General features: G+C 44.6%; 1 pseudogene; it reads left to right on the top strand.

Moving 5' to 3' along the window:
* Positions 1-19,115: 19,115 nt before the first annotated feature.
* Positions 19,116-19,233, top strand: LOC124552797 (annotated as a pseudogene).
* Positions 19,234-19,443: the final 210 nt, after the last annotated feature.

The raw sequence follows: 19,443 nt of genomic DNA, 5'->3' as shown, positions 1-19,443 counted from the left end.
TATCTGTATGGAGTGTAGCCATGTATGGAAGTGAAAGGTGGACGATAAATAGTTTGGACAAGAAGAGAATAGAAGCTTTCGAAATGTGGTGCTACAGAAGAATGCTGAAGATTAGATGGGTAGATCACATAACTAATGAGGAGGTATTGAACAGAATTGGGGAGGAGTTTGTGGCACAACTTCACAGCAAGAAGGGATCGGTTGGTAGGTCATGTTCTGAGGCATCAAGGGATCACAAATTTAGCACTGGAGGGCGGCGTGGAGGGTAAAAATCGTAGAGGGAGACCAAGAGATGAATACACTAAGGATATTCAGAAGGATGAAGGTTGCAGTAAGTACTGGGAGATGAAGAAGCTGTCTGGCCTTTCAACAGATACCCCTCCGTTGTGGTTGCACCTACGGTACGGCCATCTGTATCGCAAGCCTCCCCACCAACGGCAAGGTCCATGGTTCATGGGGGGGGGGGGGGGGGGGGGGGATGCCTCAGTATGAACCCTAAGTTCTCCAATCTTATCTTCGTGGTCCTTACGCGCAATGTATGTTAGCGGTAGTAGCATCGCTCGGCAGTCAGCTTCAAATATCGGTTCTCTAAATTTTCTTAATAAAGAACGCCGCCTTCCCGCCAGAGATTCCCATTTGAGTTCCCGAGCATCTCCCTAGCACTTGGACGTTGTTCGAACCTACCGGTAACAAACCTAGCATCTCGCCTCTGAATTGCTTCCATTTCTCACTTTAATCCGACCTGCTGCGGATCCCAAACACTCGAACAATACTCAAGAATAGGTCGCAGCAGCGTCCTATATGCGGTACCCTTTACAGGTGAACCACTTTCTCCCAACAAACGGAAGTCGACCATTCGGCTTCCCTGCCACAGTTCAAACATGCTCGTTCCGCCTCATATCCCTACGCTCAGATATTTAAACGACCTGACTGCGTCAAGCAGGACAGCAGTAATACCGTACCCGAACATTACAGGTTCGTTCTCCCTACTCACCCGCAATAACTTACATTTTTCCACATTTAGAGCTAGCTGCCACTCATCACACCAACCACAAATTGTGCAAGTCGTCTTGTATTTTCCTGCAGTCATTCCACTTCGACACCTTACGGTACACCATGGCACCATCAGCAAGCAACCACAGATTGGTGCCCACCCTGTCCGCCAAACCATTTATGTCTGTAGAGAGCAACAGCAACCTGGGTGCACGAATGGCAAAACGTCATTTTTTCGGATGAATCCAGGTTCTGTTTACAGCATCATGATGGTCGCATCCGTGTTTGGCGACATCGCGGTGAACGCACATTGGAAGCGTGTATTCGTCATCGCCGTACTGGCGTGTCACCTGGCGTGATGATATGGGGTGCCATTGGTTACACATCTTGTCACCTCTTGTTCGCACTGACGGCACTTTGAACACTGGACGTTACATTTCAGATGTGTTACCACCCGTGGCTCTACCCTTCATTCGATCCCTGCGAAACCCTACATTTCAGCAGGATAATGCACGACCGCATGTTGCAGGTCCTGTACGGGCCTTTCTGGATACAGAAAATGTTCGACTGCTGCCCTGGCCAGTACATTCTCCAGATCTCTCACCAATTAAAAACGTCTGGTCAATAGTGGCCGAGCAACTGGCTCGTCACAATACGCCAGTCACTACTCTTGATGAACTGTGGTATCGTGTTGAAGCTGCATGGGCCACTGTACCTGTACATGCCATCCAAGCTCTGTTTGACTCAATGCCCAGGTGTATCGAGGCCGTTATTACGGCCAGAGGTGGTTGTTATGGGTACTGATTTCTCAGGATCTATGCACCCAAATGGCGTGAAAATGTAATCACATGTCAGTTCTAGCATAATATATTTGTCCAATGAATACCCGTTTATCATCTGCATTTCTTCTTGGTGTAGCAATTTTAATGGCCAGTAGTGTATTATCACCAACAAGTGAATGTGCTAGCAGCTAGGTATCAATTGTTTAATTCCAAAAAACTTTCAAAACAATCTCATCGCGAGTGGGTAACAGATTTGCGAGGTACGACAAGGAAATGCAAATCAAATGTGCTTACGGTGCTTTATATTCAGATGTCCTGTTGTGTGATGCGATCGCGTACAATATCCCTGATGTCAAACTCAGAGAACAAATCTTGAAGCAGTCCAATCCGTCATTTCAGCAGGCAGTGGGAATACTAGATCAGTCCGCTTCCGGTGCTCTGACTCCCGTGCTTGCGATCGTCCCATTCCGCGCTGGCGGTGTGCGCTAGCCACGCCGAGTAGACAACGTTCGGTGGCGCATAAGCAGTTCGCTAAACAGGCGGCTGCACAGGGCCTTTGACTAGGAGACTGGGCGGGAACTCAGTTAGCACACATCTTACGCAAGAAAAGAGTAATAAACCAAGGGAAAATCCTTCACAAACAAATTTACAGATAATGTATGATCAGTTCATCATAATGATGCAGTAGGTCCATTTTATGAATTTGTTGAAGGACTTAATGTTAACGTAAGTAAATACCATCCCATGACCTTGGGGAAGATACTACTTTTGATGTCGTCAGCCATACGACCACGCCGGCGCCTGAGAGATCGATCCGCCGGATGCGATTCTCTCGATAAACGGAACAGAAGAACGGCTGTGTTAGGCGAAGAGTAGACAGCCAGTCGCAGTACTTATGCTTGCCGCGAGGCGCCGATAGGCCACTTCATGTGTAGCAGGAGAGTAGTGCAGTTGTGCCGGTCTACAGTTCGTAGCCGCGCTCAGTGGTCACCCAGCGACAATGTTAAGTCAGTCGTCGTCTGCAGCTCAGTTATTGCTGCCATCAAGTCTTTGCAGCCCAGCTCCAACTTAGTCTTCAAATTCACCGGATTCGACATTCAAGATTACGAGAGATTCGTCACTGCAAGATTTGTAACTTGTAAATTATGTCATTCTACAGACGCTTAGTCTAGTCGCGTCTTCTATAATTGTCAACCAACAGATCATGGACTACAGCAAAGTTAAGTAAAAAATACTTTCTTATTTTGTACTCCTGCTAATTAATTGTGTTTTCCTGTTGTAGCTACCAAGCAGTCTTGGCATAGTAGAACCCACGTTTCCACCTCCTTGACTTCCTCACGTTTGCCACCTCATGTTGATGGACTCTATTATGGTGGAAGATCGATAGCCATCACTACTTACCTTAGATTCTGAGTACAAGCATAAAATCACGATTCGTAAGATTGTGGGAAAAACAGAATTCGGATTGAGTTATCAACGAGAAAGGTCGCAAACAAGTTTGTGGATGACAACCCACTACATCAAAAACAGATGGTAGCATACATACCAAACCATAGAACACGTCAGTAAGCAGTCATGTAAATCTAGATGAGTATGTAAACGTCAGTATAGTAAATGTAAGTAAAGTATGTAAATGAAGATCAGAAATGTAGATCCCGAATGAACGGAGTTAGAGTTGAAACGCGCTATTCAATCTACAATTACAGTCACCTATGTATGCAGAATGATCAAGAGAATAAGTAATTTAGAAACAACGAACTACATACCTCGGCAAACGTGTGTGGTCACATTCACATCTCAGTTCCTATCAAAATATGTAACAATATATGGCACGAAGTATAATCCAGATGATAGAGCGCTTCCGCGCAAAAGGCAAAGGTCCCGAGTTCGAGTCTCGGTCCGGCACACAGTTTTAATCTGCCAGGAAGTTTCATGAAGTGTAATGTTAGACTTTACATTCGGTCTGGCCATCTTAGTAATCAGTCACTTACGGACTCGATGCAGTCACTTTGGAGGGAACCGTGAGTAAGCTCATTGGATAATTGGAATAACGTGCTGCGTCCACCGTAGAGGGAACCACACATCGAGAGATAAGTCTTGCCCAGTGTATCCCAAACAACAAGACATTAAGAAAGCGTCAGTTACATACAATATATCCTCTGAGGAAGCTGAAGGATATGTAAACAAATGACCTTATGCTGCTGTGGCAGGGAATCTTGGTAGGAGTAAATGGGATTCAGAGAAAGAGTTCTCCCCGTAAAGAGTATTCAGTACAGATTCACGACAACTGTTCGTCATAGAAGGCCAAAACAAAGACTATGCCAAATCCAAGTCCGCTTTTGGTAAATATAAATTCACCAATATCTCCTCATTAAGAGAATGCTCCCGAACCACGAAAATCAATTATATTAACAGTGGAGAATAAGAAAACGGCGATATCCGAACAACTGGTCGCTCGAATAACCAAAATTATAACACAGTTTACCTCAAACATAGACAGTTTAGATCAAACTAATATAAAGGTACAATACGATTGCTTTGATAGTATCAAAAAAATTTATATGGACCAGGACAGAAATAGGTCACAGTTACACTCTACTCATATAAACAGAATAGCGGATCCAGTGGAATGCCAGATCCCCAGTTCCCTAAGCCGGCCGCGGTGACCGAGCGGTTCTAGGCGCTTCAGTCCGGAACCGCGCGACTGCCACGGTCGCAGGTTCGAATCCTGCCTCGGGCATGGATGTGTGTGATGTACTTAAGTTAGTTAGGTTTAAGTAGTTGTAAGTTCTAGGGGGCTGATGACCTCAGATGTTGAGTCCCACAGTGCTCAGAGCCATTTGAACCATTTGAATCAGGTCCCTATATGCAAATAGTGTCATTCATGCGCGAACTTCATACACTGAAGCGCCAAAGAAACTGGTATAGGCATGAGTATTCAAATACACACATATGTGAACAGGCAGAATACGGCGCTGCGGTCGGCAACGCCTATATGAGACAGAAAGTGTCTGGCGCAGTGTGCCGTGAATATCAGGAATCCGGTAAAACATCAAATCTCCGACATCGCTGCAGCCAGAGAAAGATCCTGCAAGAACGGGACCAACGGCGGCTGAAGAGAATCGTTGAACGTGATAAAAATGCAACCCTTTCGCAAATTGCTGCAGATTTCAGTGCTGGGCCATCAAGTGTCAGCGTGCGAACCATTCAACGAAACATCATCGATATGGGCTTTCCAATCCGAAGACCCACTCGTGTACCCTTGACGACTCCACGACACAAAGCTTTACGCCTGGTCCCGTCCACACTAAAGTTGGACTGTTGATGACTGAAAACATGTTGCCTGATCAGACGAGTCTCGTTTCAAATTGTATCGAGTGGCTGGACCTAACGGGTATGGAGATAACTTCATGAATCCATACACCCTGTATGTCAACTTGAGACTATTGTTCAAGCTAGTGGAGACTCTGTAATGGTGTGGGGCGTAAACAGATGGAGTGATATGGGACCCCTGATGCGTCTAGATACGACTGACAGGTGACACATATGTAAGCATCCTGTCTGATCACCTGCATCCATTCGTGTCCATTGTGCATTCCGACGGATTAGGGCAATTCCAGCAGGACAATGCGACACCCCACACGTCCAGAATTGCTACAGAGTGGCTCCACGACCACTCTTCTGAGTTTAAACACTTCCGCTGGCCACCAAACTCCCCAGACATGAACATTATTGAGCATGTCTGGGATGCCTTGCAACGTACTGTTCAGAAGAAATCTCCACACCCCTCGTACTCTTACGGACTTATGGACAGTCCTGCAGAATTCATGGTGTCAGTTCCCTCCAGCCCTACCTCAGACATTAGTCGAGTCCATGCCACTTCTGCGTGCTCGCGGGGGCCCTACACGATATTAGGCAGCTGTGCCAGTTTCTTTGGTTCTTCAGTGTATAACGAACAGGAAAAACCAAGCTACACTAAAAGAACCGGATGCTGAGTGAAAAAAGATATTATTATTACGCAGAAATGACTGAATGGTGTCCAACCGAAGTCAGGAGTGCAAAATTTAATTTGGATAGAACGTGCGTAAGGATTATTCATTGATTAATCCCCGAAAGTTAAAGAGAAAAAGATGTTAAGAAATATTCAACTCCACTACGAACCATGTTTTACGAAGAATTTTAAATAAAGTAAACTGTGCGCATCCTCGCAAAGGAAATTAACAATTACCACGCCATGAGATAAGAAATAAACCATTATTAAACACTATTAACCATACTGCATGAAGAGTTTGACAGAGCACTGAAAGACCTGAGACGAAACAAGACCCCAGAAGTAGACAACATTCCATTAGAACTACTGACAGCCTTGGGGGAGCCAGTCCTGACAAAACTCTACCATCTGGTGAGCAAGATGTATGAGACAGGCGAAATACCCTCAGACTTCAAGAAGAATATAATCATTGCAATCACAAAGAAAGTAGGTGTTGACAGATGTGAAAATTATCGAACTATCAGCTTAATAAGCCATGGCTGCAAAATACGAACGCGAATTCTTTACAGAAGAAGAATGGAAAAACTGGTAGAAGCCGACCTCGGGGAAGATCAGTTTGGATTCCGTAGAAATATTGGGGCACGTGATGCAATACTGACCCTATGACTTATCTTAGAAAAAAGATTAAGGAAAGGTAAACCTACGTTTCTAGCATTTGTAGACTTAGAGAAAGCTTTTGACAATGTTGACTGGAATACTCTCTTTCAAATTCTGAAGGTGGCAGGAGTAAAATACACCGAGCGAAAGGCTATTTACAATTTGTACAGAAACCAGATGGCAGTCATAACAGTCGAGGGGCATGAAAGGGAAGCAGTGGTTGGGAAAGGAGTGAGACAGGGTTGTAGCCTCTCCCCGATGTTATTCAATCTGTATATTGAGCAAGCAGTAAAGGAAACAAAAGAAAAATTCGGAGTTGGAACTAAAATCCACGGAGAAAAAATAAAAACTTTGAGGTTTGCCAATGACATTTTAATTCTGTCAGACAGCAAAGGACTTGGAAGAGCAGCTGAAACGGAATGGACAGTGTCTTGAAAGGAGGATATAAGATGAACATCAACAAAAGCAAAATGAGGATAATGGAATGTAGTCGAATTAAGTCGGGTGATTCTGAGGGAATTAGATTAGGAAATGAGACTCTTAAAGTAGTAAAGGAGTTTTGCTATTTGGGGAGCAAAGTAACTGATGATGGTCGAAGTAGAGAGGGTATAAAATGTAGACTGGCAATGGCAAGGAAAGCGTTTCTGAAGTTTGAAAATGGGTCTCGGTCCGAAACTAGTCTCAGAATGAATGAAAAGTAAATATTTGCAACTTTAGATTTTCGTTCCACTGACCAGTTTTTAACGGAGATTTGAGAGAGATCTTTTGCAGTGTAATACGCACCTATGCAGTGCCGTGGCTGGCCCACTGGTGGTGACGTCACACAGCCGACGGGCGACTACAGGAGGGAGAGCTCTGGACAGCTCTGTCTAAAATACCCGGCTGTCTGGCAGCGGCGGTTGCAGGTAACGAATGCAGCCTACCGCAAGATAGCGCCGGGGTCTCCATTAGCCGACCCAGCCTAGACAGACGCCACAGCCAGATTCGCATCTGCTCGCGTGGCCAGCGGCGGATAAGCGTATCGCCTAACATCGGCCCACCGCCGCCTGAAAGCGACGCCACGACACGAAGTGGGACAGGGGGGCGCCTGTCCCCAATCTGTCCGTCTGTCCCACCCAGAGCTGGGGGAGCGGCCGACATCTCGCGCCCTGGATCTCCACAGTCGCACCGGCCATTTATCTCGCATCTGATACTCCTCGCAGCGCTGGCCGCAACCGAACAGTAATGCTGTGCATTGACGGTCTGCCGTGGAGGAACGTAATGCGTTAGGATAACACCATCAAAGACGTACACAAAAATCACCATAACTTTCACCAAACTGGAGCTCTGACGCACTTATGGTGATTCTTGTATACGTCGGTGATGATGTTATCCCAACACATTACGTTCCTCCACGGCAGACCGTCAATGCAGAGCATTACTGTTCGTTTTGGACCATCACCTGCGACCAAATGGCTTCAAATGGGTCTGAGCACTATGGGACTAAATACCTGAGGTCATCAGTCCCCTAGAACTTAGAACTACTTAAACCTAACTAACCTAAGGACATCAGACACATCCATGCCCGAGGCAGGATTCGAACCTACGACCGTAGCGGTCACGCGGTTCCAGACTGAAGCGCCTAGAACCGCTCAGCCATACCAGCCGGCTACGAACAATTCGACGTTTGCAGCAGCATGGACTATCATCTCGGAGACCATGGCTGCGGTTACCCTTGACGCTGCATGTCAGACAGGAGCGCCTGCGATGGTGTACTCGACGACGAACCTGGTTGCACGAATGGCAAAACATTTTTTCGGATGAATCCAGGTTGTGTTTACAGCATCACAATGGTCGTATTCGCGTTTGGCGACTTCGCGGTGAACGCACATTGGAAGCGTGTATTCGTCATCGCCATACTGGCGTACCACCCGGCGTGATGGTATGGGGTGCCATTGGTTACACGTCCCGGTCACCTCTTGTTCGCACTGACGGCACTTTCGACAGTGGACGTTACGTTTCAGATGTGGCTCTACCCTTCATTCGATCCCTGCGAAACCCTACATTTAAGCAGGATAATGCACGACCGCATGTTGCAGGTCCTGTACGGGCCTTTCTGGATGCAGAAAATGTTCGGCTGCTGCCCTGGCCAGCACATTCTCCAGATCTCTCACCAACTGAAAACGTCTGGTCAATGATGGCCGAGCAACTGGCTCGTCACAATACGCCAGTCACTGCTCTTGATGAACTGTAGTATCGTGTTGAAGCTGCATGGGCAGCTGTACCTGTACACGCCATCCAAGCTCTGTTCGACTCAATGCCCAGGCGTATCAAGGCCGTTATTACGGTCAGAGGTGGTTGTTCTGGGTACTCATTTCTCAGGATCTATGCACCCAAATTGCGTGAAAATGTAATGGGCAGCTGTACCTGTACACGCCATCCAAGCTCTGTTTGACTCAATGCCCAGGCGTATCAAGGCCGTTATTACGGCCAGAGGTGGTTGTTCTGGGTACTCATTTCTCAGGATCTATGCACCCAAATTGCGTGAAAGTGTAATCACATGTAAGTTCTAGTATAATATATTTGTCCAATGAATAGCCGTTTATCATCTGCATTTCTTCTTGGTGTAGCAATTTTAGTGGCCAGTAGTGTATTAACAGTTATGGCGATTACTTTTGAAACAATAAACAGTTTACTTACTTTTCCATCCGTCTCGTTTACATTTCACTGGCTTTTACATGTGAAATACATACAGTGTCCGAAAAACATGCAACACCCTAAGGACGAGGTAAATTTATTTCCAAGTGAGGTGACACAGTCTATCATTGTGTAAGTACAGACACAACAGTCGCAACAATACACAGCGCAGGCCTCTCTGGCGACAACGCAGGTGTGTATTGTCGCATGCAAACGATCGTAAACGTGACGAATGGTACCCTGGGATAGATTGTTCCCTAGCACCTTGCACCTTTTTTGCAATTTGGCAATGGTTCCGGCTTCTCATGTCATGTACATCTTCAGTTGGGGAGAGATATGGTGATTTTGCTGCCTGTCACAGCAACCATATGAAGACGTGCATTGTCCTGCTGAAAAAGCACATCACCTTCCTGTCGAAGAAATGACAGTAGCACTGTAGTGGGCACTGGTTACTTCACCCAGCAGAAACACCAAACGTGTGAGCGAGTTTCAACAGATGCCTCACTCCCTCCACACTGTGAAGCCTGGAATGGGACCTGTGTGCCCAGGCGAATGGGATAGATCGTTTGTCAAGGCTACGCTGTACATGTGTGCGTACATCACTCGCATACAGTCAGAACCTACTCTCATCCCTGAAGACAACACAGCCTCATCCCACTCTCCCGTCGAGTCCTGGCCGGAGACAATGTTAGATGATGATGATGATGATGATGATGATGATGACGATGATGATGATTGGTTTGGGGGCGCTCAAATGCGCCGTCATCAGCGTCCGTACAAAGTCCCAATTTTTACACAAGCCAATCTAGCCACTGTCACGAATGATGATGATGAAATGATGAGGATAACACAAATACCCAGTCCCCAGGCAGAGAAAATCCCCAACCCGGCAGGGAATCAAGCCCGGGACCCCGTGATCCAGAGGCAGCAACGCTAGCCACTATACCACGAGCTGCGTACACGTCATGTTTGTCCTGCTGGAGCAGACGGTTCCCAGTGGTTCCTTGTGACAACAGGTGCAACATGTGACCCGATTTCGTCCCTTGGTGAAGTTCTATTGTAAACCGCTGCTCGTTCAATGCATCAATCTCTCCATATGTCTGTGCTATGCGGATGTCGGGAAACCCCTTCTACAGGTGTGGGAATGTACTACAGACCAAAGCTGAATGCAGCAACACTGTTGTTGTTGTGGTCTTCAGTCCTGAGACTGGTTTGATGCAGCTCTCCACGCTACTCTATCCTGTGCAAGCTTCTTCATCTCCCAGTACCTACTGCAACCTACATCCTTCTGAATCTGCTTAGTGTATTCATTTCTTGGTCTCCCTCTACGATTTTTACCCTCCACGCTGCCCTCCAATACTAAATTGGTGATACCTTGATGCCTCAGAATATGTCCTACCAACCGATCCCTTCTTCTAGTCAAGTTGTGCCACAAATTTCCTTTCTCTCCAATTCGATTCAATATCTCCTCATTACTTCTGTCTTCTACCCATATCATCTTCACCATTCTTCTGTACCACAACATTTCGGAAGCTTCTATTCTCTTCTTGTCCACACTATTTGTCATCCACGTTTCACTTCCATACATGGCTACACTCCATACAAATACTTTCAGAAACGACTTCCTGACACTTAAATCTATACTCCATGTTAATAAATTTCTCTTCTTCAGAAACGCTTTCCTTGCCATTAACAATCTACATTTTATATCCTCTCTACTTCGACCATCATCAGTTATTTTGCTCCCCAAAAAGCACAACTGATTTCCTACTTGAAGTGTCTCATTTCCTAATCTAATTCCCGCAGCATCACCAGATTTAATTCGACTACATTCCATTATCGTTGTTTTGATTTTGTTGATGTTCATCGTATATCCTCCTTTCAAGATACTGTCCATCCCGTTCAGCTGCTCTTCCAGGTCCTTTGCTGTCTCTGACAGAATTAAAATTGTTTCTTCTCCATGGATTTTAATTCCTACTCCGAATTTTTCTTTTGTTTCCTTTACAGATTGCTCAATATACATATTCAATAACATCGGGGAGAGGCTACAATCCTGTCTCACTCCCTTCCCAACCACTGCTTCCCTTTCATGCCCCTCGACTCTTGTAACTGCCATCTGGTTTCTGTACAAATTGTAAATAGCCTTTCGCTTCCTGTATTTTACCCCTGCTACCTTCAGAATTTGAAAGAGAGTATTCCAGTCAACATTGTCAAAAGCTTATTAAACTGATAGTTCGGTAATTTTCACATCTGTCAACACCTGCTTTCTTTGGGATTGGAATTAATATATTCTTCTTGAAGTCTGAGGGTATTTCGCCTGTCTCATACATCTTGCTCACTAGATGGTTGAGTTTTGTGAGGCCTGCCTCTCCCAAGGCTGTCAGTAGTTCTAATGAAATTTTGTCCATTCCCGGGGCCTTAACGCTACCGATAAATTTTGCCCAACATGTGCAGCAACCTGTCAGTACGTCCAACCAGCTTCCCACAGGCTTACAATACACCCCGCTGAAGCTATTCAGTAGGAGTACGCACTCGTCGCTGGAACGTAGTTGCACGCTAGTATGAATGTTGCAAGCAATGCTCACCCATAAACTTAGCACAGTTCCTGACAGCAGAATCAAAACAGAGGGTGCGCACACAGGTCTCTTGGCTGCCATCTGGCCGCAGATGATTGTGACAAATGAATCATTAACATTGGAACCCTTCATTATGTACATATTATATCCAGGTGTCAATGACACAATCAGCGTTTTGCATTTTTTACGGCAGTGTACAAACGTGACGTATATGTGAGATATTCAGACGTCCGCGAAGGAGTAGGCGAAAATGGAATTGTCCATAAATTTAGGGAGATATACATTATGTTCTGATTATATGACCAGGAAGCAAAGATTACCCCACCTCCACCAGCAAGTCTTGAAAAAATCGAACTCCCATTTGTAAAAGAGCTTCAACATCTGATTACTTTACAAATTTATGAACGTATTAAGTATCTGACGTTAAGCATGTATTCTAACCTTTTTGGTTAAAGATTCCAAACCCGAATTATGCTTTAGTATTTGCTGATTATTCACTGGCACTAATTAAATATTCGAAAAGTTTGAAATTACGTGTAAAGTTTGTTGGAAGTTTCAAAGTGCCCTCATTCTCAAACACTGGATGAATGTAACCTGGGTAATTTGATTTGATCCAGTATAAATAGTTTTTGAAGGCCCGCGACTCTGAAAACAATAGGTTTGTTTATAAATAATTCTTCTGCTACCAGTCACCATTTTCTTTATTTTGCTTTTCACGTGACGTGTTTCGGGAAATGATTCCCCTTTCCAAGCACGTTTTTGCGCGTATTATGCCATTTCTATGTGATGCTGTCGATGTGTGAGAGTCTGCTTCATTTAGTTGACTTTACTGCAATATACAGTGTGATTCACGAAGATATGCAAATATATTAATACGTTATTCTACAAGCAAAACTAAAGAAAAAAGTTCATATAAACATAGGTCCGCAGATGTTTAGTTGCAGCTAATAAAACATCTTCCCTGAAATTTAGGAACTTTGCTAATATCAAGCCATCGCAAAACTGTACGAACTTAAAGTAAACCACGATTTCCATTTATTTTGTTCTTATTGGTCTCGTGAATCGAATAAAAAATGTCCCAGATGTGTATCTGCAGTAGTTTTCCAGAACATCCAGAGAAGCAAAGACGTTATTTCGTAAAATTTTTAATTTATTAACTACTTGGCACAATTTGTTTTCTTAAATTCCAGATAATTACACAAAGTTTTCAACAGAAGTTGTAGAGAATTTAATTTTGGAAAAATGATCCAAATAACTTTAACTGAAATTGTATGAATATGTCAGAGAATCTGTCTTTAATAGTACTGTTGCACACTTGAATTCGTGTTAAACCGGAAAAAACGAAGCTCTGTGTTAAGGACGTCATACTGCGTTATTACAGTTTCACAATACATTCACAATAAATCTTCAAAAATGTCTCCACCGAGTTCAATGCATTTAGCTGCACGTATATGAACAGATTTTGTCGCTCGTTTCCGTTTCACAGGACAGGGTTGTTCTTAACTTCGTGTATTGCATTCATAACGCGGGCAAATAATGCCTCACGTGTATTGACTTTGTCCTCACATAAGTCTTTCACCCATCCCTATACACAAAAATCCATTGGTGTTAAATCGACCGATCTGTCGTAAATTTGAAAAGGCGTCCCTATTTCACAAATAATCAACAAACTACAACAGTTACTATGGGGTTTCACTTAAATATACTGTTGTTACTACGTTATTTCACTGAACAATACAGAAAACTAACTCGTTTCAAGGTTAGGAAACGACTGAAACAACTCACTAACGGTTGCCAACAATGACATAAACGTTTCTACATTCTTAACGGAAAGTAAACAAATTTACTTGCATAACAATCTTTGCTTCTCTGGATGTTCTGGAAAACTACTCCAGATACACATCTGGGTCATGTTTTATTAGATTCACAAGACCAATAACAGAGGAATAAATGGAAATCGTGCTTTATTTTAACCTCGTACAGTTACGTGATGGCTTCAAGTTAAAGAAGTTGCTAAATTTCAGGGAAAGTCTTATTAGCCGTAACTCTGTACTAAACATTTGCGGAGCTATGTTTATACGAACTTTTTCTTTAGTTTTACTTGTAGAATTACATAGTATTTGCGTATCTTCGGGACTCACCCTGTATATTAAACACTCGATTTTTATTTGGTTGTCGATGTTTTTGTGAAGTTAGTGGCGAAATTTAGAAGAATCTGTACTTACAGTTTCCTTATGGTTCATTTGTGCAGAGTCTCACACACACTAAGCATCACACACAACTTGTACACTTTACACATCGAAAATACCTTACATATAGAAAACAGTTACAAAGATGTTTCTACAAGTAGTCAACATAGATAACATTATAGGTCTTCCACAGAGCATGATATGCATTTGTATAGATCTTATTTGGCTTAACAATATTTATCATAATTTACTTCATCGATTTTACAATTGTGCGTATTTGTATGTGTTGCTATTTTCTAATTGTAAAATCGATGTAAGTAAATTATGATCCAAATTGTTAAGCTAAATAACCTGTGTAAAAATGCATATCATGCTCTGTGGAAGACCTATAAAGTTATCTATGTTGACTACTTGAAGGAACATCTTTGAAACTGTTTACTTTGTGTAAGATATTTTCAATATGTAAAGTTTACAGCAAGTTGTGTGTGATGTTTAGTGAGTGTGTGAGACTTTGCACAAATGGAACGTAAGAAAACTGTAAGTACAGGTAATTCTAAATTTCGCCACTAACTTTACAAATAGATCGACAACCAACTAAAAATCGCGTGTTTCTTACATACTGCAGTAAAGTTAACGAAATGAAGCAGACTCTCACACATCGACATCACATAGAAATGGCATAATACACACAAAAACGAACTTGGAAAAGGAATCATTTCCCGAAAGTCGTCGTGTGAAAAGTAAAATAAAGAAAATCCCCTAGTCTGTGGCTAAGCCATGTCTCCGCAATACCCTTTCTTTCAGGAGTGCTAGTTCTGCAAGGTTCGCAGGAGAGCTTCTGTAAAGTTTGGAAGGTAGGAGACGAGATACTGGCAGAAGTTAAGCTGTGTGGGCGGGGCGTGAGTCGTGCTTGGGTATCTCAGTTGGTAGAGCACTTGCCCGCGAAAGGCAAAGGTCCCGAGTTCGAGTCTCGGTCCGGCGCACAGTTTTAATCTGCCACTAAAGTTTAATATAATTATTGTCTTTGAATAAAGTGTCATTTCTGTTGGTCTCATTTCACATTTCTTTCTACCCTTCTGTACTATACTGTAGCAGTTCTTTGTATAGTGCAACAACGGTGTCAAATTTACGAATGGCTGTGGTAAAAGCCATGGGTATGCTTCATACAGCTTCAGTACGCCTTGAATACTGTAATACATTGCTCTCTGTTACCTCAAACGTTTTTTCTTGATCAATTGTCCCTTTCCTACTTCACTCTGGTGGTCTGCATCATACGCGCCACCGCAATGCTCGAACAGCCAAGTCTTCCGGGATTCATTCCATCCTGCAGGAAACACAAAATGAAAGATCACACCTTCTACTCAGAGCCACGAAAGGACTTCTAACAAACTCTCGTTTCAACTTTTTTATCTTTAAAAGTTCATTACTTCTGTTTAACATACACACTCAAGCGCCAAAGAAACTGGTATAGGATCGTGTATTCAAATACAGAGATATGTAAACAGGCAGAATACGGTGCTACGGTCGGCAACGCCTATATAAGAGAACAAGAGTCTGGCGCAGTTGTTAGATCGGTTGCTGCTGCTACAAGGACAGGTTATCAAGATTTGAGTGAGTTTGAACGTGGTGTTACCGTCGGCACACGAGCGATGAGACACATCATCTCCGAGGTAGAGCTGAAGTGGGAATTTTCCCAAATGTCGATTTCACGACTATATCGTCAATATCAGGAATCCGACAAAACATCAGATCTCAGACATCTCTGCGGTCTGAAAAAGATCCTGCAATAACGGGGTCAACGACGACTGAAGAGAATCGTTCATCGTGACAGAAGTGCAACCTTTCCGCAAATTGCAGCAGATTCCAATGTTGGGCCATCAGAAAGTGTCAGCGTGCACACCATTCAACGACACATCATCGACATGGGCTTTCAGAGTTTAAACACTTCCGCTGGCCACCAAACTCCCCAGCCAGGAACATTACTGAGCATATCTGGGATCCATTGGAACGTGCTGTTCAGAGGAGATCTCCACCCACTCGTACTCCTACATCTACATCTACATTGATACTCCGCAAGCCACCCAAAGGTGTGTGGCGGAGGGCATTTTACGTGCCACTGTCATTACCTCCCTTTCCTGTTCCAGTCGCGTATGGTTCGCGGGAAGAACGACTGTCTGAAAGCCTCCGTGCGCGCTCTAATCTCTCTAATTTTACATTCGTGATCTCCTCGGGAGGTATAAGTAGGGGGAAGCAATATATTCGATACCTCATCCAGAAACGCACCCTCTCGAAACCTGGCGAGCAATCTACACCGCGATGCAGAGCGCCTCCCTTGCAGAGTCTGCCACTTGAGTTTATTAAACATCTACCCACGCTATCACGGTTACCAAATAACCCAGTGATGAAACGCGCCGCTCTTCTTTGGATCTTCTCTATCTCCTCCGTCAAACCGATCTGGTACGGATCCCACGCTGATGAGCAATACTCAAGTATAGGTCGAACGAGTGTTTTGTAAGCCACGTCCTTTGTTGATGGACTACATTTTCTAAGGACTCTCCCAATGAATCTCAACCTGGTACCCGCCTTACCAACAATTAATTTTATATGCTCATTCCACTTCAAATCGTTCCGCACGCATACTCCCAGATATTTTACAGAAGTAACTGCTACCAGTGTTTGTTCTGCTATCATATAATCATACAATAAAGGATCCTTCTTTCTATGTATTCGCAATACATTACATTTGTCTATGTTAAGGGACAGTTGCCACTCCCTGCACCAAGTGCCTATCCGCTGCAGATCTTCCTGCACTTCGCTACAATTTTCTAATGCTGCAACTTCTCTGTATACTACAGCATCATCCGCGAAAAGCCGCATGGAACTTCCGACACTATCTACTAGGTCATTTATATATACTGTGAAAAGCAACGGTCCCATAACACTCCCCTGTGGCATGCCAGAGGTTACTTTAACGTCTGTAGACGTCTCTCCATTGATAACAACATGCTGTGTTCTGTTTGCTAAAAACTCTTCAATCCAGCCACACAGCTGGTCTGATATTCCGTAGGCTCTTACTTTGTTTATCAGGCGACAGTGCGGAACTGTATCGAACGCCTTCCGGAAGTCAAGAAAAATAGCATCTACCTGGGAGCCTGTATCTAATATTTTCTGGGTCTCATGAACAAATAAAGCGAGTTGGGTCTCACACGATCGCTGTTTCCGGAATCCATGTTGATTCCTACATAGTAGATTCTGGGTTTCCAGAAACGACATGATACTCGAGCAAAAAACATGTTCTAAAATTCCACAACAGATCGACGTCAGAGATATAGGTCTATAGTTTTGCGCAACTGCTCGACGACCCTTCTTGAAAACTGGGACTACGGAACCCTCCGTTCCTCTACAGACTTGCGGTGATGATGAGTCCCATACTTCTTTACAGAGCGTAGGGGAGCGACGCGGGAGAACCGCACCGCCTTACTAGGCAAGGTCCTAGTGGAGGTGGTTTGCCATTGCCTTCCTCCGACCGTAATGGGAATGAATGATAATGATGCAGACGACACAATAACACCCAGTCATCTCGAGGCAGGAAAAATTCCTGGCCCCGCCGGGAATCGAACCCGGGGAAGCGAGAACGCTACCGCGAGACCACGAGGGAGTTTGCGGTACACGGCTGTTAGAAGGGGGGCAGGTTCTTTCGCGTACTCTGTGTAGAATCGAATTGGTATCCCGTCAGGTCCAGTGGACTTTCCTCTATTGAGTGATTCCAGTTGCTTTTCTATGCCTTGGACACTTATTTCGATGTCAGCCATTTTTTCGTTTGCGCGAGGATTTAGAGAAGGAATTGCAGTGCGGTCTTCCTCTGTGAAACAGCTTTGGAAAAAGGTGTTTAGTATTTCAGCTTTACGCGTGTCATCCTCTGTTTCAATGCCATCATCATCCCGGAGTGTCTGGATATGCTGTTTCGAGCCACTTACTGATTTAACGTAAGACCAGAACTTCCTAGGATTTTCTGTCAAGTCGGTACATAGAATTTTACTTTCGAATTCACTGAACGCTTCACGCATAGCCCTCCTTACGCTAACTTTGACATCGTTTAGCTTCTGTTTGTCTGAGAGGTTTTGGCTGCGTTTAAACTTGGAGTGAAGCTCTCTTTGCTTTCGCAGTAGTTTCCTAACTTTGTTGTTGTACCATGGTGGGTTTTTCCCGTCCCTCACAGTTTTACTCGGCACGTACCTGTCTAAAACGCATTTTACGATTGCCTTGAACTTTTTCCATAAACACTCAGCATTGTCAGTGTCGGAACAGAAATTTTCGTTTTGATCTGTTAGGTAGTCTGAAATCTGCCTTCTATTACTCTTGCTAAACAGATAAACCTTCCTCCCTTTTTTTATATTCCTATTAACTTCCATATTCAGGGATGCTGCAACGGCCTTATGATCACTGATTCCCTGTTCTGCACGTAACAGCCCTTCAATATTCATGGTGTCAGTTCCCTCCAGCACTGCTTGAGACATTAGTCGAATCCATGCCAAGTACTGTTGCTGCACTTGTGTGTGCCCGGAGGACGGAGGGGGGGGGGGGGGGGCTACACGATGTTAGACAGTTGTAAGGGGTACCAGTTTCTTTAGCTCTTCAGTGTATTACAGTAGCTCATGTGGGCTATATCAGTGACAACAGACATCAGTCGTTAGACACCTCACTTAAAAATCGTACAACCAGACAGTGGTGTATTAAAGGATAATTAGTTTGTTTTGACGACGTCGGCGTTGTCGGTAGGCTGCGTATTCCGGGCAGCCCATGGCATCTTCAGATGGAGGCAACACTCCCAAAAACGCGCGTCCAGCCGGCAACTACCACGCGTTCACTGCCAAAATACCTCGGCCCCCCCCCCCCCCCCCCAGGCGTCTGTGACAAAATAAAGCGGATCGGAGAGACCTTTCATGAAATTTCGATCACCAACTAACTCCTCCGAATGCGCACACGTACATAGGGAGACGTGGAGAAATCAGAGCTCGCTTGGAATGATTTAGGTGTTCATTTTTTCCGTGTGATATTCGAGAGTGGAACGGCCCAGAAATGGTGGCTCTATGAACGCTCTGCCATACACTAAAGTATGAATTGCAGAGACGTCATGTAGATGTTGTCGTAGAAGCTCCGTTAGGGTGAAATGAGTACTTGAGTTTTATTACAGCATCTGTTGCGTTTACAGGGGTTGACAATAATATGGAAACATTAAAAACGTAACTCTGCCAACGGTCTTGCCACAGTGGTAACACCGGTTCCCGTCACATCACCGAAGTTAAGCGCTGTCGGGCTGGGCTAGCACTTGGATGGGTGACCATCCGGTCTGCCGAGCGCTGTTGGCAAGCGGGGTGCACTCAGCCCTTGTGAGGCAAACTGAGGAGCTACTTGATCGAGAAGTAGCGGCTCCGGTCTCGTCAGCTGACATACGGCCGGGAGAGCGGTGTGCCGACCACGTGCCCCTCCATATCCGCATCCAGTGACGCCTGTGGACTGAGGATGACACGACGGCCCGTCGGTACCGGGGGGCCTTCCAAAGCCTCTTCGGACGGAGA

This window comes from Schistocerca americana, chromosome 10 (genome assembly GCF_021461395.2).
Source record: "Schistocerca americana isolate TAMUIC-IGC-003095 chromosome 10, iqSchAmer2.1, whole genome shotgun sequence".
In the NCBI taxonomy this organism is placed as follows: domain Eukaryota; kingdom Metazoa; phylum Arthropoda; class Insecta; order Orthoptera; family Acrididae; genus Schistocerca; species Schistocerca americana.
Note: the sequence above shows the minus strand (reverse complement) of the source record. Positions and strands in the feature narration are given on the sequence as shown.